At 41.9% G+C, this 22,771-nt stretch overlaps 1 protein-coding gene across 2 annotated transcripts in view; it reads left to right on the top strand.

Annotated features, from left to right (window-relative positions):
- The window catches only part of zftraf1 (zinc finger TRAF-type containing 1), a 131,725-nt gene that overhangs the window by 1,078 nt on the left and 107,876 nt on the right, over positions 1-22,771 (top strand). The gene's annotated exons all lie outside the window — the stretch shown is intronic.

Here is a 22,771-nt window from a genome sequence, read left to right as displayed (position 1 = left end):
GGAATTTCTTTCGTGTGTGTGTATAGGTGTGTTATTCGGATCCTGGGGTTTTGTCTTGCTTAGTGCTGATTTGGCTGTGGTGGGAGGGGAGTTGGGGGAACTAATTAATTTTTTTTACCAAATCAAGCATCTTGACAAAGACCTTCACTTCTTTGCAGTTGTCATCTTACAAAGACCGTGCATTTGTATGGTTGTGCCTGAATGCTGGAGATCTTTGTTTAAAGAAATGCTCTCTAGTATATTTCCTATTCTGTATAACACATTGGAGTTTTTTGATTTATTTTTCTTTTGAAGTGTTGTGAAAGCAATCCAATTGTGACATCAGACGAGGCAGACATATTAGTGTTACTGTATCATGTAGCTTTCACTGCCAGTTGTGCATTTGGATCCAGATGTGATAATGGTCATAAGGTCATGTAAGATATGTCAATTGTATTTAATAATATATTCACTTGATGGGTGAGAGGGGTGGTTCACGGGTACTTTAATTTGAGTCTGACCCCTGAAGCTTTATGATCTTTCCTGTAACCCTTTTTAATAATAATCTCTTGTAACTTATTCATAACCATTCGATTCATCCACAATATAAATAATAATTCATGTTCTTGCTGGATTTGCCAAAAGGCAGGTGTCTATCTTTAAAGGTGTTTTGTATTAATGTGTGTTGGGTGTACTGTAATCATTGTAATAAATGTCACGTTTACGTAGCCCCACTTAAACACAGCTGCTGTTTCTCTACTTATATGGATGTTTCCTTAATTAGATATTGATTCAGGGCCTTGGTGGTGATGGGGAATATATCCTTGACTGAGAACAATGTCACAAGCACAAAGCGTCATACTTTTAACTGTCTTCCAGTAGACTGGAAGGCTGGTTTCAAGACACAAATTGTTCCTTATTCCCAAAATAAGCGGCGAAGAAATGTGAATTGAGAGAGCCTGCTGTTGTTTGCTGAGGTTGTCACTTCACCAGTACCTCTTGATTTCGATCGTAACTGCAGCAATTCTGAAGCAGCACTGCATCAGACATTCGAAACACTTCGTTACGTGCCGTATTATTAACCCTTCTCCATATTGGCTACATTTCAACAAAGCCTGATACCATCAAGAATGAAAGTTAATAAGTTTCTATAGATCTTCAGTTTAGACATGTGTGTAGATCATTAATTTGTTCTATTTGATCATTTTAAATGAGGTTTTCAACAGGAAAAAATGCATCACCGGTTTTATCATTTGCTTTGTCTTTTCTTCTGGCAATCTTTTTAATGTTGGAAATGTTAAGTTGTAATGGAAATGGAGGCAGGCCTGTTGTGCCTATCCGAATTCACAGGGAGCGGGAGGGGGCTTAGAGGAGGTAATGAAAATAACTTACTCTATTAGAAACAATTAACCTCCACTTTGCCAGAAGGAACACATGCTCTGATTTTGATTTCAATCTCCAAAATGTTTCAAAGGTAATGATGTAATTTTATAATTAATGAAGTGCTTGCTTTCTAAAGATTTACTCAAGCCTTGCATCTATTAATTTATAAACTTAAATGTCACCTACTCTATGGGTATGATTTACATTAAAACCGGAGGATCAAGTCAGAGCATTTGTTTATGTTTAGCAGTTACAGTTAGTAAAATACACTCCCTGGAGGAGGAGGGCGTTCTGTGATGCTGCATTTCTTGTCTTCTGCCAATCCCCTGTTTGTTATGTATTGTCTTGAGTTTAAATTATTTTGGTCAAATTTAATTTCATATTAATCAGACTTGGTATTCACTGTGCTAGTTAATTTATTTGTTGGATTATTGTAAAACAAAATTAATTATAGAACTTCATTTCTGATGCCAGAGTTTGGCATTGAATGTGCAGGTGTGAATACCAGTAAGTTGTGAAAATAAATCAAGAACTTGTGCTTTAAAAAAAGCACTTTGCTGATATTAATGGCATTGTCCCAATACTTGAGGGTGATAATTCAAGCCTGAGCAACAAACCGTTGCATGCAGTCACCCCAATTTAGTTAAAATGTTTTAGAAAATAACCCTGGCAGGCTAGGATATATAAAACACAAAATAATGTTGCTAATCATGTGCATTGTTGCCTTTGTCGTTTTATACTTTTTCTGGTGAACCTCTGACAGATGTCAGTAATTTTGCATTAATTATTTTTAAAGTCAATGTGTTTTATCTGAATTGTAATTGGACAGAGTATATAGAGGCTATATAGAAACTTGGGTTGCTGTATAGCCTTTTGTAGTAAGGCAATCCAAAGGGACCCTACCAAGCAAAATTTGACATGACAACATTAGGGCAAGAGACATATGTTTTGAGGAGAGAGGTATTTAGTCAGAACTTGGGGCTGAGACAACTGATGGCATGACTTCTAAAAGTGGAACTTTGAAAACTAATGATATACATGAGATCAAATTAGGAACAGAAAATAAGGGAAGTAGGAATGAAGGATGGTGAAGATGGAGTAACTGCAAGACAACAAAGATTTGAGAACAGTGGTGCAGATTTTAAAACTAATCTCCAAATCAAGACAGTGATGAAGCAACATGCTCAACAGTCAAGAAATAACTCCCAATCAGAATTCCTCCCCTCTTCACTTTTCCAGTTCTTTTGAAAATGAGAAATATATTTTTCTTCCTCTAGAGAATGGTCTCACAGTTCACTCTCTCTGAAGTGTTATGCCACACCACTTACTTGCCCACCTTTTAAGAATCCTTTCAACCTGTTTTACTGACAATGGTGGTGGTGACTAAAAGCAATCATTTCACTGCTCCTCTGTGCCCCATTTCTCCTCCTGCGACCGATTTTTGTCACGTTATCTGTGTTACAAGCTTCCAAGTGCACTTGGTTTTCTAAATGAAATTTGGATATTAAGGTGAACAGGATATATTTTTCCTTCTGGCTAGCTGTGTTTGCATTAACTTATTATCTGTCAACATGCTGTCTTTTGTTCCAAAAATGGAAACATGATCTGTATTTATTTTGCGCTTTGTAGAAAATCATCCTAAGGAACTTCACATGATTATAGTTGACAGAAGCCAAAACAGGAGGCACTGCAGGGTTGATTGGTGGCAGTCTGATATGACTAAAAACTTGGCTGGAAAGTATGTAGATTGATTTTTTTTTAGAAAGTCAAAATGGCAGCATGTCTGGCCACAATCTGTCTGCCTTGGCTGTATGAATGACGGCTTTTCAAAAGCACCTTCTAAGCTATGACCTCGACCACCAAGAACAGATAAATGTGAACCCAGCATTTTGACTGTGAAATATGTCACATTGCTTCATTGTTTTTGAGCAAAATCCTGGAACTCTCTCCCTGAACAGTGCTTTGCAAAAATGTGGTCTGCAACAATTTTGAGGCAGCTCACCACCACCTTTTAAAGGATAGTTAGGGAAGAGTTGTTGGCACAGCCACTGGTGTTCAGATCTTGTGAAATAATAAAAGCCCTCGGTATTGGAAGCAATCTCCTAGCATGGATAGAGAATTGGCTAACTAATGGTAGTTGCGATTGGGATAAGGGGCATCTTCAGGAAGGCACCTTTGTAACTAGTGATGTGTCACAGGGTTTAGGGCAGTTGCCAAAATTATTTACAATTAGCTTTTATTAATAGAGGGATTGAGTTCCGGAACCAAGAGGTTATGGTGAAGCTGTACAAAACTCTGGTGCGGCCGCACTTGGAGTATTGTGTACAGTTCTGGTCACCGCATTATAAGAAGGCTGAAGAAGCTTTAGAAAGGGTGCAGAGGAGATTTACTATGACGTTGCCTAGTATGGAGGGAAGGCTGAGGGACTTGAGGCTGTTTTCATTAGAGAGAAGAAGGTTGAGAGGTGACTTAATTGAGACATATAAAATAATCAGAGGGGTGGATAGGGAGAGGCTTTTCCCTAGGATGGTGACGGCGAGCACGAGGGGGCATAGCTTTAAATTGAGGGGTGAAAGATATAGGACAGATCTCAGAGGTAATTTCGTTACTCGGAGAGTAGTAAGGGAATGGAACGCTTTGCCTGCAACGCTAGTAGATTCGCCAACTTTAGGTACATTTAAGTCGTCTTTGGATAAGCATATGGACATACATGGAATAGCGTAGGTTAGATGGGCTTGAGATTGGTATTACAGGTTGGCACAACATCAAGGGCCGAAAAGCCTGTACTGTGCTGTTATGTTCTATGTACTTGGATAAGTAAGATGAATTTACTATCGCCAAGTTTGCAGAAGATAATTGATGGGAAGGCAGGTGGTGAAGATGACATGCGGTGTCTGCAGAAGGATCTAGACATGTTAAGCCAGCGTGCAGAAACTTGGCAGGTGGAATTTCGTGTGGGGAAAATGAGGTTGTGCACTTTGACAGGAGGAGAAGAGATGAATTTTAAATAGAGAAAGCAGCAGGTCAGAGGGATTTGGAAGCCCTCATCCATGACTCTCCTCTTCCAAGTTCAGTGAGTAATAGGGAAGGCAAATGGGATATTGGCTTTCATTTCAAAGGAAATAAAGTCAGGGAGGTGTTACTGAAAGTATTCAAGGCAGCAGTCAAGCCACAGCTAAATACTGTGACTAGTTTTGGACCGGTTACCTGAGGGAAGATATACTGGCTTTGGAGACAGTCCAGAGCAGGTTGACTGACACGATACTAGTTAAGGAAGGAATGTCTTATGAGGAGAAGTGATTTAGGTTGGGCCTGTGCTTATTGGAATTTAGAATTAACCTTATTGTCATATGCAAGATTCTGAGGAGACTCAGCAGACAGGTGTGGAAAGATTTACCCTTGTGGGTGAGTCTAGGACCAAAGGCAATAACATTTTGTTTAGATAGGAGGATGAATTTCTCCTGAAGGCAGTGAATCTGTTGAGCCTAGGTTAAGTATATTTGCGGCTAACATCGTTTTTTTTTTAAAAATCAGGGAATTAAGAATTATGGGAAAACAGCAGGAAAGTGGAATTGATGTTTACCAGACCAGTCGTCATCTCAATAAATGGCATTACAGACTCTGGGTTGAATTGAATAATAAAAGTAGAAAAAGATACAATTGGCAACTACAGGCCAGTCAGTATTGGGGAAGTTAGAAATTGTAGGGAGTCGGGAGCATTTTGGCATTGTCACTGATTAGTCATCTGGAGTTTCAGATTGATGTTGCCATGGCCCCGATGCAATTTGAAATCAGTTGATATATCTGGAATATAAAGCTTATCATTGCTACAGTGACTTTACCAATTGTTGTAAGTACCTATCTCATTCAATAACCTTATTAAGGAAGGAAATCTTCACTCCTTACCCAGTTTGGCAAATGTGTCACTTTTTTGATCCACAGTAGTGTTATTGACTCTAAACTGCCTCTGAAATGGCACTTGGTTTTTCAGGGAGACAAAGTGCCACATCCCATGAATGAGTAAACGAAAATATTTAGGGCAAAACTGTCACTAAAAGGAAGATTGTGGTCTAGTGGTATTATCACTAGTTGAATAACCCAGAGATCTAGGTCTTCTGAGGGGGCGGGGGGGGTGAAATTCAAATCCCATCATGGCTGCTGGTGGAATTTACATTCAACTAACAAAAAGATCTGGAAGTGAAAGTTTGTCTCAGTAATGGCAACCAGGAAACCATTATTAACTAAAATAAAGAACTGCAGATGCTGGACATCAGAAACCAAAGACAAAATTGCTGAAGAAACACAGCAGATCTGGGAGCATCTGTGGAGACAAAACAGACATAACTTGTCTGGATTTAAAATGTTTTGAAGAAGGGCTACTGGACTGAAAACATTAACACTAATCTCTTCATAGATGCTGCCAGAGCTGTTGAGTTTCTCCAACCATTATTGTTGTAAAACTGCTCTTTTAAGGAGGGAAATCTGCCATGCCCCAGCCCCTCCAAAAGTGTTCTGGGTTACATGTCTCCAGACCCACAGCGAACTGGTTGACTCTCAACTGCCTTGTGAAATGTAGCCAGTTATTCAGTCCAAGGGCCGTGAATGATGGTCAGCAATGTTGGACTTGCAGGCAACAATCATATCCCAGAATTTTTTATTTTAAAACTGGAAAAGCATAGGTTAATAAGGGATGACAAAGCCAGTTGCTAAGGGAAAATCATGATTTCTTTTGAGGTAATAGAGTTGATGGTTGTAGATATTTTAAAATTATCAGAGACGTTATGACACAACTCCACAGCAGGTGGTACTTGAACCCAGATCTTCTGACTCCTATGTGACATGCTGGTAGTGCCCCTGCAGTCAGAGGTTGTGCTGTATGTGTAATGTCAAATGATGTTTCATTACATGCTATGTAATAGATTAGTTAACAAAATTAAAAGGATAGTGGCAACATGGATGCAAAATTGGCCGTGGGAAAGAAAGCAGCAAGATAGGAAAAAGAATACAGTGGCATTATCTGTTGGTTCCTGTTAGGATCACTGCTCATTTTGAAGTTGTTGAGTGACCTAGTCTTGTGAATGTACATGGTATATTTTCCTGTTTGTCAATGATACGAAACTTGGTGATATGAAAAACTATGAATAGTAAATTAGCCGACTGCAGGAGATTACAAATCAGCTGGTGAAAAATTTGACAAAACCGGCAGCTGCAATTTAATGCAGAAAAGTCTGATTTGATTTTAGTTTCGTAAAAACAGCTTTATTGGATCCTTCACTCCAGTAACAATCATTGAGCACAAAAGCAAGGAATGAAGCTCAGCAGTTACAAATCATTGCTAAGGCCTCAGCTGTACTATTTTGTCCATATCTGGCTTGGTAACACTGAATGCGGAAGGGCTTGCAATGAAGTGTTCTGAATGTTTGATGTAGTGCTGCTTTGGAATTGCTGTGGCAGGTATTTGGAGAACCAACAAATGAGAAAAAGCCTGCTTGGCTCATCACTGTACTTGTCACTGATGCGTCTGCTCATGACCATATTGTAGATATAGCATGACTGGCCCATCAGTCTACTCTTATCATTACCTATGGTGGAAGGTGTCGTTGAAAATGCTGTCAAGTGGCATTTATACAAGAATATCCTACTCAGGTACTCGCCATGTTTTCTGCAGGTCAAGGGGAGTTGAGAATGACTGCCCTCAACATCAAAACAACAGTTGACCAATATGATATTAAGGAACAAGTTGCTGGAAAAGCTCAGCAGGTCTGAGGAAGGGTCAACGGACTTGAACTGTTAACTGATTTTTATTTCTCCACAGATTCTGCCAGATCTGCTGAGCTTTTTCAGCAACTTTTGTTTTTGTTCCTGATTTACAGCATCTGCAGTTCTTTCAATTTTTCATAATATTAAGGAACCCTAGCAAAATTCAGATTAATGAGAATGAAGGAGGAGAATCTCTCCACTGATTGGGATCATACTTAGCACAAAGGAAGGTGCTTGGGTTTGTTAGAGGCTAGTTATCTCAGTGTCAGAACACTACTGCAGGAGTTCTTCAGGGTGCCGCTCTAGGCCTAACCAACTGCTTCATCAATTATATTCCCTTCATCATAAGATCAGAAGGGGTTTGCTCATCACCTAATGTTCAGTGTAATTTATGACTCCAAAGATACTGAAGCAGTCCATGTCTGTGCAGCAAGGCATGAAAGATATCCAAGCCTGAGCTGGAAAGGTGGCAAGTAACATTCACTTCACCTGTGTGCTAGATAGTAATCCTCTCCAATAAGAGATATTTTGACCATCCTTGTTGATATTCAGTGGCATCTGTCTCCGAATCTCCCATTAACATCTGAGTATTAGCATTGACCACAAACTTGACTGGACCATCTTTACATTATTCTTTTACAATATTTCAGCATCACTGGCAAGTATAGCATTTGTTGCCTATCTCTTATTGCCCTTCAATTGAGTGGCTTGCTAGGCCATTTCACAGGTGCAGCTATGTATCAGCCTCATTGCTATGGGTTCTGATTATCAAAAGTAATCCAAACTGAGTAAATAATGTGGATTTCTTGCCCCGAAGGATATGCAACAGTCAGATGGTGGACACTACTGAGGCTATATTTCAATTTTAGTAGTTGAATCGAAATTCTTTCAACTGCTGTGGTGGGATTTGAGCGTGACCTTCATTGTGTCAGCCTGTGTCCGGATTAGTGGCCCAGTGATGTTATCATGGCGCAACCATAGCTCCCTACCAGAAATTCAGAAGATCTGGTCTTGTAACCACAGTAGCAGCTCAGTGTACTGTGGTGAGTAACCCATCATTGGACTCACTTATCAACTGTCTACATGTCAGAAGCCTACATATGATAGAATACTTTGCATTTGCTTGCATGAGTGCATTCCAGCCACGGTCAAGAAATCTGATGCCATTTGGAACAAACCAAATGTGGACATTCAATACCCCGTCCACAATTTTAAATGTTCACTCCCTTCGTGTATTGCTGGTACATAGTATCGGCATGTGCATCAAATCCAACACTCAAAGCTTTCTTTAACAGCACTTTTTCAAATGTTTGCCTAGAATGATAAGTGCAGCAGGTGCATAGAACATCATCAGCTGTCCTTACTCCTCAAAATGCACATCATTCTGAACTTGAATTTATTCAATATTGCAGGGATCAAAATTTTTTGGAATTTCCTTCCGTTCTTATAGCACAGTGGGTGTTGATATTGTCTGTGTATTGTTTAAGTATTTAAACACCAAACAGACTGCAGCGGTTCAAGGAAGAAGCACACCACCATTTTCTTGAGTCCAGTTTGGGATGAGTAGCCAATGCTGATTTTCGCTAGTGCCACTTCCATCCCTTGAAAAGAAATGCGTACTCTAGGAAGACTGTGAAGGCCGTAAGATTAAATATGATGAAACTAGGGATAGAGGATTTGTCGTGTGGAGAATATGAATCATACAATCCCTATAGTGTGGGGCCAGGTCATTTGGCCCATCAGGTCCACCAGGTCCACACCAACCCTCTGAAGAGCATCCCACCCAGACTCACCCACTACCCTATCCATAGACATTATATTGTGTATAGCCAATCTACCTAACCTGCACATTTTCGGACTGGGAGGAAACCTGAGTACCCAGAGGAACCCCACGCAGACACAGGGCGAATGTGCATACTCCGCACATGGTCGCCTGAGGGTGGAATCTAACCTGGGTCCCTGGTGCTGTTAGGCACCAGTGCTAACCACTGTGCCACCCCACAGAAACATGAATTTATTAAAGTATTTTGAGGAAATCAGTGGATTGAGGGGAACCAGTCGATGTGTTATATTCAGACTTCCAGAAGGCATTTGACGAGTACTTCACAAAAGATTAAGTTGTTAGATGAGCCCAGCATGTTAGAGTAGTTTATATGGTGTGGATAGAAAATTGACTCAAGGGCAGGAAATGATGAGTGTGGGTAACGGGGTTCTTCTTCAAATTCGCAACTTACAACCAGTGGGGTTCCACAGGGATCGAGAGTGGGGCTACATATTAATGATTTTGAGGCAAGAGGTGAATGTATGGTACCTATGAATTGGGAAGCCTTACTGCAACTGTATAAGGCGCTGTGAGTCCACACCTGGAGTAATATGAGCGGTTGTCTCCTTATTTAAGGGAGAATTATTATTGTCATTGAAGGTAGTTCAGAGAAGATCACTGGGGTGTTGCTGGTACGGAGGGATTGTCTTATGAGGCCGAGCAGGTTGGAACTGTATTCAGTGATATTTAGGAGAATGAGAGGTGATCTTGTTGAAACATTAAGATTTTTAAGGAGCTTGACAAAAGTTCCTCTCAAGGGAGACCCTGAGAGAAGAGAGCAAAGACTCAGGGGTGGTGGTTACGGGTGCGGGTGGCGGGAAGGTTATTGATTTAAGACTGAGATGAAGGGGAATTTCTTCTCTAAAAGTTGAGTCTTTGGAATTCCTTGCCACAGAGCTGTGCAGCGCTGAGTCCTCATGTATATATTTAAGGCTGAGAGCGATTCTTAATCATTGGTGAATCAAGGGTTACGGGCGGAAAGGGCAGGAAATTCGGGTCAGCCATGATCACTACTTTTTTAGTGTGGTCTCCTCTCATTCCTCCAAACTCAAATGAATAAGACCACTTCTTACAAAGCAATTCCTCTGTACTCAAGACTAACCTAGTGAACCTTTTTCTGAATGCCTTTCAGTCTTGAAATTGAGAGACTACCTATAATTGTGAGAACAAGAAGAGAAATGAGAAGATGTTTTTATGTTGCAAGTTTTTTGATCTGGAATTCACTGTGCCACAGTGGAGGCAGATTTAATCATTATTCAACTTCCATTTCAGAAATGAACAGTTGGAGGAAGGTTGCCTGTGGGACAAATTGGACAGAACTGTCAAAAGAGCTGACATGATCATTAAATGGCATCAGAGATAATGGGAACTGCAGATGCTGGAGAATCCGAGACGACAAAGTGTGGAGCTGGATGAACACAGCAGGCCAAGCAGCATCTTAGGAGCACAAAAGCTGACATTTCGGGTCTAGACCCTTCAGAAAAAAGTTGTTTTTTTGTGCTCCTAAGATGCTGCTTGGGCTGCTGTGTTCATCCAGCTCCACACTGTTACATTAAAGGGCATTCTGTGCTGGATCACAGAAGCATAGAAAATAGCAACAGGAGTAACATGTTTGGTCATTTGAGTCTGCTCCACCTTTCAATATGATAACAGCAGACAATCCAATTCCATATTCTGTTCCCGCTTTCACCCCTTATGTCTTCACCCCTTTAGTCCTAAGAATTATCTCCTTGAAAACATTCATTGATTTTGGCCTCAACCACTTTCTGTGACAGAGAATTCCACAAGCTTACTGTTATCCAGATGAAATATCCTCATCTCAGTCTGATGTGATCCAACTCATAGCCTTTAACTGTGACCCCAGTCCTGGACTCCGTGCGCATTGAGAACATCGTTCGTGTGTGTACCCTGTGTAATGCTGTTAGAATTTGTAAGTTTCTTCTCCCATGCACGCTCTTGTGCATTTTTTGTCGTGTGCCTCCCCCCCGCTCCTCTCTTCCTCCCCCACCTCTCTTCCTACTCTTCCCCCCCCCCCCTTCCACATGTGCTTTCCCTCACACTCTGTTTCTCTTGTGCCCATACATCTATGGGGTTAATTTGCTTTTGTAGATAGAGCCTATTTTGTTCAGAAAGAACACAATTTGTAGACAGTTAATGTGGCATCTTATAAATTCCTACTTTGGAAATAAAACCTATCTGACTCCAAGTTAATACACAGTCAGAAAGCCTCACACCTAAAATGCGTTGTCTGATCTGGGATGTCACCTGTGGTATTCTGAGGGAACTGATAAAACCTCTATATCCAGGCAGTAACTTGAGAGAAATTTGGGCATTTGAGTATTTATCCTTTCTAACTGACTAAAGATTTAACAGGCCTCTTAGTTTTGTTCGACCCTGTATCAGTTCTGTCACCGTTTGATCTTTTGCTTATAAATTGTGTCTGATGCCATACTTCTCACTGACCCCTGAAGAAGGAGTGAGACTCTGAAAGCTTCAAATAAACCTGTTGGACTGTAACCTGGTGTCATGTGATTTTTGACCTTGTCCAGTGCAGTGCAACACTGATACCTCCACGTCATGGTCTACATGTGACTCCAGACCCACAGCAATTTGATTTTTTTTTATTGTGACTATTGCTTTGAGATCAGCACTTGTCTGTTCCTGATTGTCCTTGAACTGGATGGCTTGCTTGACCATTTCAGAAGGAAGTTAAGAGTCATACATATTGTTGATGATCTAGAGTCACGTATGCCATACCAGATAGGATTGCAGGCTCTCTTTCTTCATGAGCATTAGTGAATCAATAGTTTATCTTTTTTGAATGCAGATTTTATAAATTAGGTTTAAATTCCACCAGTTACTGCGATGGGATTTGAATCCATGTGTCCTCAGCATTTGGCCTGGGCCTCTGGTTTTGTAGTCCAGTGACATTGCTATGGCAACACAATCTCCAGGTATTCAAATTACTGTCAATTTTGCCATAGATTATTCACTTTTAAATCAGGTTTACTGAATTGATACAATTTACAATCTTGAGCAGCAACACAAGTGTCAGTTTCTAACATTGTTAGATGTCAAACAGGGAGTACTGACTTTTTTTAATACTCCCCCCCCCCCCCAATCCAATTTTAGCTGACCATAACTCTTGCATCATCCGCAAGATCCTAGGCCCAGTCTCTGGGTCTAGTCAGCTAATAACTTCTTTTTTACTTGGAGACCAGATTGTTACATAGAGCAATTCATCATTTAATGCAACTCTAAGGCAGGCTAATTGCACACGGCTGTGGCAACTTAAACAGCCCAATCCGTAGACCAGGGAAGTTAAAGCTCTGAAGTTTGTTGTCATAATTACTGCTGGCTGTGTTATACTTCTAATAGAATAAAGGTCAGTAGGCATGTTGCATGCTGCTGCATCAGCTTCAAACCCTTAACCACAAAACTCTTAGGAGTTGGATTGAATGCTCAAACTGGCATTCAGATCTAGAGGAGCAGACATTTATTTCGTAGTCTGATTAATTCCGGAGGATTGGTTTCTATTGAAATTCTATGCAGAGTCATCACTACTCCTTCTGAGAACAGTATAATCAATAATACAGAGCTGTCAACTTTCTCTACATTCAGATCATAAAAAACTTCTAAAATAGTAACCACCAAATGTTACGATCAGTCTAATGCTTAGTAACTTTCCTTTTTCTGTCACTTTTCATTCTTATTGAAGCATAGAAGTCATCTTAAATACTTTACCAGCATGTGCTTGTGTGCCCCTCTTCCCTTCTGAGAAATGCCTCAAAATCTGACTGACTAAATGTTTTGTCACCTGTTCTAATCTCTGTCTGTGACTTGGTTCCAAATTATGTTTGAGAGCCATGTCCAAGTACACTCATGATATTTTTCAAGCCTGAAAAATGGGGTTACAATGTGAAAACATTCAGGAAGCTCCATAGTAAATATTATAAATCCCCGACCATCCCAAACTGAAAAAAAGTTTTGAAGGTGCACAATTCCTTCAAGCTTTGAGGGCAGAAATAACATCCCTAAATGGGAATAATTCTGTAGTGAATAACACTGTATGGACATCAAGAGAGTGCAAAAAAAAATTCAACATGCAGTGCTTATAGCAGTGCTATTAGACATTTTCTAAAGGAGTCTAATCTGTCTGTAAAAATGGGCACAACAAACAAAGTCACTCCTGGGTGTTATATGATTGTCTTTGTCTTTGTCTTTGTCTTTGTCTTTGTCTTTGTTGATTCACTACCAAACAAAAAGACAGGGACTTTTTCTTTCAGGTCCTGTAGGTTTCACTGACTAGGCCAGCGTTTATTGCCCTAGAAAAGGTGCCTTGAACTGCTGTAGCCAATTTACTGTAGGGGGAGGGAGTTCCTGGACTTTGTACCAGCAACAGTGAAGAAAAACAAAATATTTCCAAGTCAGAATGGTGAAGTGGCATGGAGGGGATCTTGCAAATCATTTAGGTGGTGGCAGAGGGTGTGGGTTTGAAAGGTGCAAAGGATCTTAGTGAATTTCTGCAGTATATCTTAGAGCAAAACAATACAGGATCGGGCCCTTTGGTCCACAATGTTATGCTGACATGATGCTGAATTAAACTAATCATTTCTGCCCGCCCTTGGTCCATATCCTTCCATTCCTTGCATCTTGTAGGTATTATATACTGTTGTGCATCAGTGGTGAAGAGAGTGAATGTTTGTGGATATGGTGCGAATCAAATGAACTCCTTTGTCCTGGGTGGTGACAAGCTTCTGGAGTGTTGTTGGAGCTGTACTCAACCAGGCAAGTGAGGAATAATCCATCACAACCTTAACTTGTGATAACAAACTGTGGAGCTGGATGAACACAGCAGGCCAAGCAGCATCTTAGAAGCACAAAAGCTGACGTTTCAGGCCTAGACCCTTCATCAGAGAAACTTCTCTAATGAAGGGTCTAGGCCCAAAATGTCAACTTTTGTGCTCCTAAGAAGCTGCTTGGCCTGCTGTGTTCATCCAGCTCCACACTTTGTTATCTCGGATTCTCCAGCATCTGCAGTTCCCATTATCTCTGATACAACCTTAACTTGTACCTTTTTATAGTTGGTGGGGAGAGTCAGGAGGTAAGTTATTGCAGCCTTTCACCTGCTCTTAGCCACATCGTTCATCCAACCAGTCCAGTTTTAGTTCTGGTCAGTGTTGATCCCCAAGATGTTGACGTTAGGGAATTAAGTGATTTGTAATCCCATTGAATTTGCAATGGTTAGATTCTTCTGTTGAAAATTATTGCCTGGAACTTGTATGGTAGAAACATTGTTCTGAGGAAAGGTCACCGGGCCTGAAATGTCAACTCTGTTTTATCCTTCACAGATGCTGTCAGACCTATTGAGCTTTTACAGCAACTTTGTTTTTATTCCTGATTTATGGCATCCGCAGTTCTTTGGTTTTTATTGTTAGCTATTTGCCAGCTCAGCCATGACTATTGTCCAGGTCTGTCTTTCACCTGAGGTTTGATGAATGATGCTGAACAGTGCACTGTCATCAATGAACATCCCCTCTTTTGACCTTACGATGGAGGGATGGCTAATTGATTTGATTTATTGTCATGTGTACTTATGTACAGTGAAAAGCTTTGTTTGTATAGTAAGCAGGGACACGTCATAGGGTGCTTGGACAGAGTGAGGCATACAAGTTACACTGCACACGTAGTATGTGAAGCAAGATCAACATTATTTGACGTTAGAGAGTCCATTCATCAGTCTAAAAATGACAGGGTAGAAGCTTTTCTCAAATCTGTTCGTAAGTGTGTTCAAGCTTTTGTATCTTCTGCCTGGAAGAGGTTGTAGGAGAGCATTACTGGGGTGGGAGAGGTCTTTGCCAGCTGTTCCATGGCAACAAAAAGTGTAAATGCAATCCATGGCAGGATGGTTAGCTTCTGTGATGGCCTGGACTGTCCATACTGCCTTCTGTAGTTTCTTATGGCCCTGTTCGAAGGTAAATCCACATTTGATATGTGGGAGGCTTTTAAGGAGAGGTTGATTAGCGTGCAGGAGAGACATGTTCCTGTGAAAATGAGGAATAGAAAAGGCAAGATTAGGGAGCCGTGGATGACAGGTGAAATTGAGAGACTAACCAAGAGAAAAAAGGAAGCATACATGAGGTCTAGGCAACTGAAGACAGATGAAGCTTTGCAAGAATACCGGGAATGTAGAGCGAATCTGAAACGAGGGATTAAGAGGGCTAAGAGAGGACATGAGATATTGCTGGCAAACATGGTTAAGGAAAATCCCAAAGCCTTTTATTCATATATAAAGAGCAAGAGGGTAACTAGAGAAAGGATTGGCCCACTTAAGGACAAAGAAGGAAAGTTATGCGCTGATTCAGGGAAAATGGGTGACTTTCTTAACAAGTACTTTGCATCGGTATTCACTAAGGAGAGGGACATGATGGATGTTGAGGTTAGGGACAGATGTTTGCTTACTCTAGGTCAAGTTGACATAAGGAAGAAGGAAGTGTTAGGTATCCTAAAAGACACTAAAGTGGACAAGTCCCCAGGTCCGGATGGGATCTATCCCAGATTACTGAGGGAAGCGAGAGAGGAAATAGCCGGCGCCTTAACAGATATCTTTGCAGCGTCCTTAGACACGGGTGAGGTCCCAGAGGAGTGGAGACTTGCTAATGTTGTCCCCTTGTTTAAGAAGTGCAGCAGGGATAATCCAGGTAATTAGTGACCAGTGAGCCTGACGTCAGTGGTAGGGAAGCTACTGGAGAAGATACTGAGGGATAGGATCTATTCCCATCTGGAAGAAAATGGGCTTATCAGTGATAGGCAACATGGTTTTGTACAGGGAAGGTCATGTCTTACCAACTTAATAGAATTTTTTGAGGACGTGACAAAGTTGATTGAGGGAAAGGCTGTAGATATCATATACATGGACTTCAGTAAGGCGTTTGATAAGGTTCCCCATGGCAGGCTGATGGAGAAAGTGAAGTCACACGGGGTCCAGGGTGTGCTAGCTAGATGGATAAAAAACTGGCTAGGCAACAGAAGACAGAGGGTAGTAGTAGAAGGGAGTTCCTCAAATTGGAGACCTGTGACCAGTGGTGTTCCACAGGGATCTGTGCTGGGACCGCTGTTGTTTGTGATATATGTAAATGATCTGGAGGAAGGTGTAGGTGGTGTGATCAGCAAGTTTGCTGATGACACTAAGATTGGTGGAGTAGCAGATAGTGAAGGGGACTGTCAGAGATTACAGCAGAATATAGATAGACTGGAGAGTTGGGCAGATAAATGGCAGATGGAGTTCAATCCGGGCAAATGCAAGCGATGCATTTTGGTAGATCAAATTCAAGGGTGAACTGTACAGTAAATGGAAAAGTCCTATGGAAAAATGATGAACAGAAAGATCTGTGTGTTCAGGTCCATTGTTCCCTGAAGGTGACAACGCAGGTCAGTAGGGTGGTCAAAAAGGCATATGGCATGCTTTCCTTCATTGGGTGGGGTATTGAGTACAAGAGTTGGCAGGTCACGTTGCAGTTGTATAGGACTTTGGTTCGGCCACATTTGGATTACAGTGTGCAGTTCTGGTCGCCACATTACCAAAAGGATGTGGATGCTTTGGAGAGGGTGCAGAGGAGGTTCAGGATGTTGTCTGGTACGGAGGGTGCCAGCTATAAAGAGAGGTTGAGTAGATTAGGATTATTTTCATTAGAAAGACGGAGATTGGGTGGTGGGGGGACCTGACTGAGGTCTTCAAAATCATGATGGGTATAGACAAGGTGGATAGCAAAAAGCTTTTTCCCAGAGTGGGGGACTCAATTACTAGAGGCCATGAGTTCAAAGTGAGAGGAGGAAAGTTCTTTACACAGAGGGTGGTGGGCGCCTGGAACGCGTTGCCAGCGGAGGTGGTAGACGCAGACACGTTAGCGTCTTTTAAGATATATTTGGACGGGTACATGGATGGGCAGGGAGCAAATGGACACAGACCGTTAGAAAATAGATGATAGGTTAGACAGAGGATCTTGATCAGCGCAGACTTGGAGGGCCGAAGGGCCTGTTCCTGTGCTATAAGTTTCTTTCTTCTTTAAGAAGAGCAGTTGTCACACCAGGCCATTAGGCACCCAGGTAGTATGCTTTCTGTGGTACATCTGTGAAAGTTGGTGAGGTTCCTTATGGACAAGCCAAATTTTGTAAGCCACCTTAGGAAGACCAGGACAGGTTTTCGGTTATCGGCATTCCTAGAAACTTGACCATCTCCACCCTCTCAACCTCTGTTCCGTTGATATGGGTGCATGTACTTCTTTCTTTCTGAAGTCAGTTGTTTTGTTGACATAGAGTTGTTATCATTGCACCATGACAGCAAGCCCACTCTTTCCTTTCTATATTCTGACTCATCGTTATTTTGATATCCATCCCACCACGTTGATGTCATCCAACAAACTTATAGATGCTATTTGTTGGGAATTTGTGGCCAGGGAGTACAGTAGGGGGCTGAGAATGCATTCTTGTTGGGGGCGGCTTCAGTGTTGAGGATTATGGCGGAGAAGATGCAGTTACTATCTTCACTGATTGCGGTCTATGGGTCAGGAAGCCACGGATCTGTTTGCAGAAGGCAGAGCCAAGACCAAGGTCTCAGTTTTGAGATCAGTCTGGAGGGGATAATGGCGTTGAAGGCAGGGCTGTAATTGACGTAGATGTTCTTGTCAGATGTTCCAGGAATGAGTGCAGGGCTAAGGAAATGACAACAGTTGTGGACCTGTTAGATGTCAGTATAGTTGAAGCAGCTGAAGATGTTTTGGCCTAGGATGCCCTCCTAAGGAAGTGGAATTTGGTTCTTATGTCCATGTTTGAATCCAGGCTGTGGTGAGGTCTGGAGCTGCGTAACTCTCATGAACTTAAAGTGGGTGTGTGTTTTTTTTTGCTGGAAAAGCTCAGTAGGTCTGGCAGCAACTGTGGAGACAAAGCAAAGTTCATGTTTTGGGTCTGGTGGCCCTTAGAAACTGATGGTAACTAGGAAAAGGTTGGTATTTATACAGAAGGTGGAATGGGGGCGAGGTGAACAATAAGTGGAAATGGAAACCAAAGAAGAGAAAAACATTCGGCAAAGGAACAGGTCAAGGGTCAGCCTTGTGTAAATAGCTGCTGATAGGGACTGTTAGTTGATAATGGGGTTGTAGCAGTCCATGTAATGTCAAGGCCTAGTGTGTAGGAGAAGGTGCTCAAGATGTCAGCTTTTCTTCCTTAAACATAATTAGTAAGTCAGGTGAGCTTTTTTGACTTGGCGATGGTTCCATAATTGTCATTTGACTTATTTCAGACTTTATTGAATTCACGTTCTACCACCTGTCATGGTGAGATTCCAAACTGAATCCCTGGAATGTGGATTCCTATGATGATGCCACAATGTTATCTCCTCCCTAACTTAATTTAAGTATAATTTGAGTCCCACTGCTGTTCAGTAAATTGGAAGTGTACAGTTGCTGATTTTGGCAGGTGTTGGATGTTTGTGTATAGAGTTGTCTGCTGAAATAAATTTTTTTGGGTATTGAAATTATTTCTTGGATGTAACCGTCCAGCTAATAGTGAGATTTGTTCTGCAGTCTTAGATGTGTGCACTATCTTACTGCTGACTCAGTTGTCCGATGCGCTGCATGATATACCACAACTGTGCTGGAGCATGTTTATTTGTGGTCACTTATTGACAGGAAAACTATTAGCGCTAACACTGCAACTTTCCCTTCACTGTTGCAAGCTTTGTCCACGACTGCTGAGAACTCTCCTGGCAGCTAGCCCTGAGTGATGTTTGATAGTGACGATTCGCAGTCTGGTTGGAATGCAGCAGGTGTCTGAGGTTACAGGCTTTCGTTGTGAATGACAGCAGCAAATACTTTGTGACTAGCTGTCCCCTGATGGAGGCCCCTGGCAGGGTATCTGTACACAAGTTTTTCTTGGTATGTGTGTCTATCTATGTTTTTTCAGTGGAAATTACTGCAGGCAATTTGGTACAGTTCCGCTGAGTGCAGTAGTGCAAATTACTTTAGCAAAGGAGGCAGCATATCCTTACGAGCAAGAGTGGGCTAGATTCTTGTTTGAACCAGATCAATGGGATTAGATAGGGGCGAGGAACAGAAAAGGTTTTACAGTACTTATATTGGTGACATTTTCATTCTTTCATTTTTGGTTTAATGATGTGGGAGACACTAGAGTTCCAATCGCTATATTTAAAAATTAGTTGCCTGCAAGTGAGTTGAAGTCGATTGGTGATAGATTCACTGTGCAGACCATTACTGGTAGTGCATTCAGTTGGTATGCAACTACATCCAGGGGTGCACCCTAAACATTTTTCCTGAGGTTGGGAAAACCTGGCTCCTGCTTTGCCTGCTAAGCAATTAATTAGCCGTTATGCTTCTATGACTTGAATATAGTACTTTATCTTTCCTCATAACATGGCACACTTAGTCCCATTACCTTTCAGGTTGTGTGTTGGGATACAAGATTTGAAGAATGCAGAGTTGAAGTATAATGGGACTGTGGAAATGGTGATACACTCAAAGTATGGTGTGCAGTTCTGGGATCCTCTGTATAGGAGGGATGTGATAGCAGAGGAGAGTTACCGGGTGTTATATCTGAATGCACACAGTATAAGAAAGCAGGTAAATGGGCGAGTGGCGCAGATTGAAATTGTCAGATATGACATGGTGGGCATCTCAGAGACATGGTTGCAAGGTGATCAGGATTGGGAGCTTAACATACAAGGCTATACATCTTACTGGAAAGATCGGCAGGTGGGCAGAGAGTGGGGTTGTCTTATTAGTAAGAAATGAAATTAAATCAATAAGTAATTAAGTACGATCAGATGGTATAGAATCTGCGGGTAGCATTGAGGAACCATTGTTGGAGTTATGTGCAGGCCTCCAAACAGTAGTGAGGAGCTGGGGCGCAAGATACACCAGGAGATAGAAAAGGTGTAAGAAAGGCAAAATTATGGTGATAATCAAGGGATTTCAATATGCAGGTGGACTGGAAAAATCAGGTTGGTAGTGGATTGCTGGAAAAGGAATTTCTGGAATATCTGAGATGGCATTTTGGAGCAGTTTGTGGTGGAGCCAAGTAGGGAACAGGCAGTACTGGATTTAGTGTTGTGCAATGAGGCAGACTTAATGAAGGAGCTTAAGGTGAAGGAACCCTTAGGAGGTGATCACAATATGATTGAATTTACTCTACAATTTGAGAGGGAGAAGTTAGAATCAGAGGTAATGGCATTACAGCCGAATTGAGGCTAGAAGAAGGAGCTGGGTGGAATTGACTGGGAGAGGAGCCAAGCAGGAAAGACAGTGGAACAGCAATGGCAGGAGTTTCTAGGAGTAATTCAGGAGACACAGCAAAAATTCATCCCCAGAAAAAAGGAAGCATAGTACAGGGAAAATGAGGCAACCATTGGCTGACTAGGGAAGTCAAGGATAGCATAAAAGCAAAACAAAGCATCTAATGTGGCAAGGGATAGTGGGAAACAAGAGAATTGGGAATCTTACAAAGACCAAATGGTGGGGGGGGGGGAGAGAAGATTAAATATGAAGGTAAGCTAGCCAGTAATATAAAGGAGGAGTGTGAGCGCTTCTTTAGATATTTAATAGACAAAAGAGAGGCAAAAGTGGGCCTTGGGCAACTAGAAAATGATGCTGGAGAGATAGTAGCAGGGAACAAGGAAATGGCTGAGGAACTGAATAATTACATTGCTTCAATCTTCACATTGGTAGATATGGATAGTATCCCAAAATTTTGAGTGCTAGGGGACAGAGCCAAGTATGGTGGCCATCGCCAAGGAGAAGGTGCTAGAAAAACTGCTCTGAAGGTGGATAACGCACCAGGACTGGAAAATTACTAAAGTGACGCCCCTGTTTAAAAAGGGGGCAACACAAAATACTGAAAGTTACCGGCTGATTAACTTAACCTGGGGGGAGGTGGGGAGGATTTTGGAGCCCATTGTGAAGGATGAAGTTTCTGAATACTTGGCTGTGCATGGTAAAATTGGGCAAAGTCAGCATGACTTCATCAAGAGGAGGTCATGACTTACAAATCTGTTAGAATTCTTTTGAGGAAGTAATGAGCAGGTTAGACCAAGGAGGGCTAATGGATGTTATCTACCTGACTTCAAGAAGGCCTTTGACAAGGTGCTGCACAGCACGCTGCTGAGTGAGATAAGGGCCCAAAGTGTTAGAAGCAAGGTGCTAGCATGGATAGAAGATTGGCTGTCTGTCAGAAAGCAGAGAGTGATCTTTCTCAGGATGGCAGCTGATGACTAGTGGTGTTCCACACAGGTCCGTGTTGGGACCACAGCTTTTCACTGTATACATTATGATCTGGATGAAGGAAGTGTGGGTATTCTGGCTAAGTTTGCAGATGATACAAAGAGGGACAGTTAGTATTGAGGAGGCGGGGAGCTGCAGAAGGTTGAGAGTGGGCAATGAAGTGGCAGATGGAGTACAACGTGGGAAAGTGTGAAGTCTGAAGTGCAAAGTGACTTAAGAATTCTAGTACAGGAATCTATGGAGGTAAACTTGCAGGTTGAGTTGGTAGTTCGGAGGCAAATGCAACTTTGACATTCATTTTGAGAGTACTTGAATATAAAAGCAAGGATGTACTTCTGAGGCTCTGATCAGGCCATGTTTGGAGTATTGTGCACAGTTTTGGGCACCATATCTCAGGAAAGATGTACTGGCCCTGGAGCAGGTTCGGAGGACGTTCACAAGAATGGTCCCAGGAATGAAAAGCGTAATGTATGGGGAATGTTTGAGGACTCTGGGCCTATACTCAATGGAGTTTAGAAGGATGAGGTTGGGGGTGGGGGGGAGCAGGATCTAATTGAAACTTACAGAATACTGAATGGCCTGGACAGAATGGATGTTGAGAAGAAGTTTCCATTGGTAGGAGAGTCTAGGACCTGAGGGCACAACCTTAAAGTAAAGATCTGAGATGAGCCAGAGAGTGGTGAATCTGTGGAATTCATTGCCACACCTGTGGAGGCCAGGTCATTGAGTCTGTTTAAGACTGAGATAGATAGGTTCTTGATTGTCAAGGAGATCAAGCGTTATGGAGAGAAAACGGAAGAATGGGGTTGAGAAACTTATCAGTCATGGTTGAATGGTAGAGTGGACCCGATGGGCTGAATGGCCTAATTGCTGCTTGTATACCTTGTGGTCTTATGTTAGCTGGACTGGTGAGTTCTAATTGAGGAGATTGGATAGACTGGGGTTTTCCTTTAAAGCAGAGGAGATGGAGAGGTGTCATGATTTGAGACTTAGAAAAGTGAGAAACATAGCATAGACAAAAAAATACTTGCCCCTTGATGGAGGGGGTCAGTGACCGAGGACATAGATTGAAGTTTACCAGGAAGTTTGGAAGGGATGAGAGGAAAAATCTTTCATCCCAAGGGTGGTGGGAATCTGGAGCCTCATTGCATATAAGGTGGTAGAGGCAGAAACCCTCATTTAAAAATTTAGATATGCACTTGCATGGCAAGACATAAGGCTATAGGTCAAGTGATGGAAAATGAGGTGATAGTTAGGTCACAAAGTGTGTAGCTGGATGAACACAGCAGGCCAAGCAGATCTCAGGAGTGCTCCTGAGATGCTGCTTGGCCTGCTGTGTTCATCCAGCTACACACTTTGTTATCTTAGATTCTCCAGCATCTGCAGTTCCCACTATCTCTGATAATTAGATCATTGTTTTTGGCTGGTGCAGACTTGATGGGCAGGTAGGCCTTTTTCAGTGCTGTGGATCTCTGACTGTAAAATGTGTAGTATCTAGAGTGGGCTATTTTATTGAACAATGCCTGTTCTGTTTATA

This window comes from Stegostoma tigrinum, chromosome 2, assembly GCF_030684315.1.
Source record: "Stegostoma tigrinum isolate sSteTig4 chromosome 2, sSteTig4.hap1, whole genome shotgun sequence".
NCBI lineage: Eukaryota > Metazoa > Chordata > Chondrichthyes > Orectolobiformes > Stegostomatidae > Stegostoma > Stegostoma tigrinum.
This window is presented reverse-complemented; position numbering and strand designations above follow the sequence as displayed.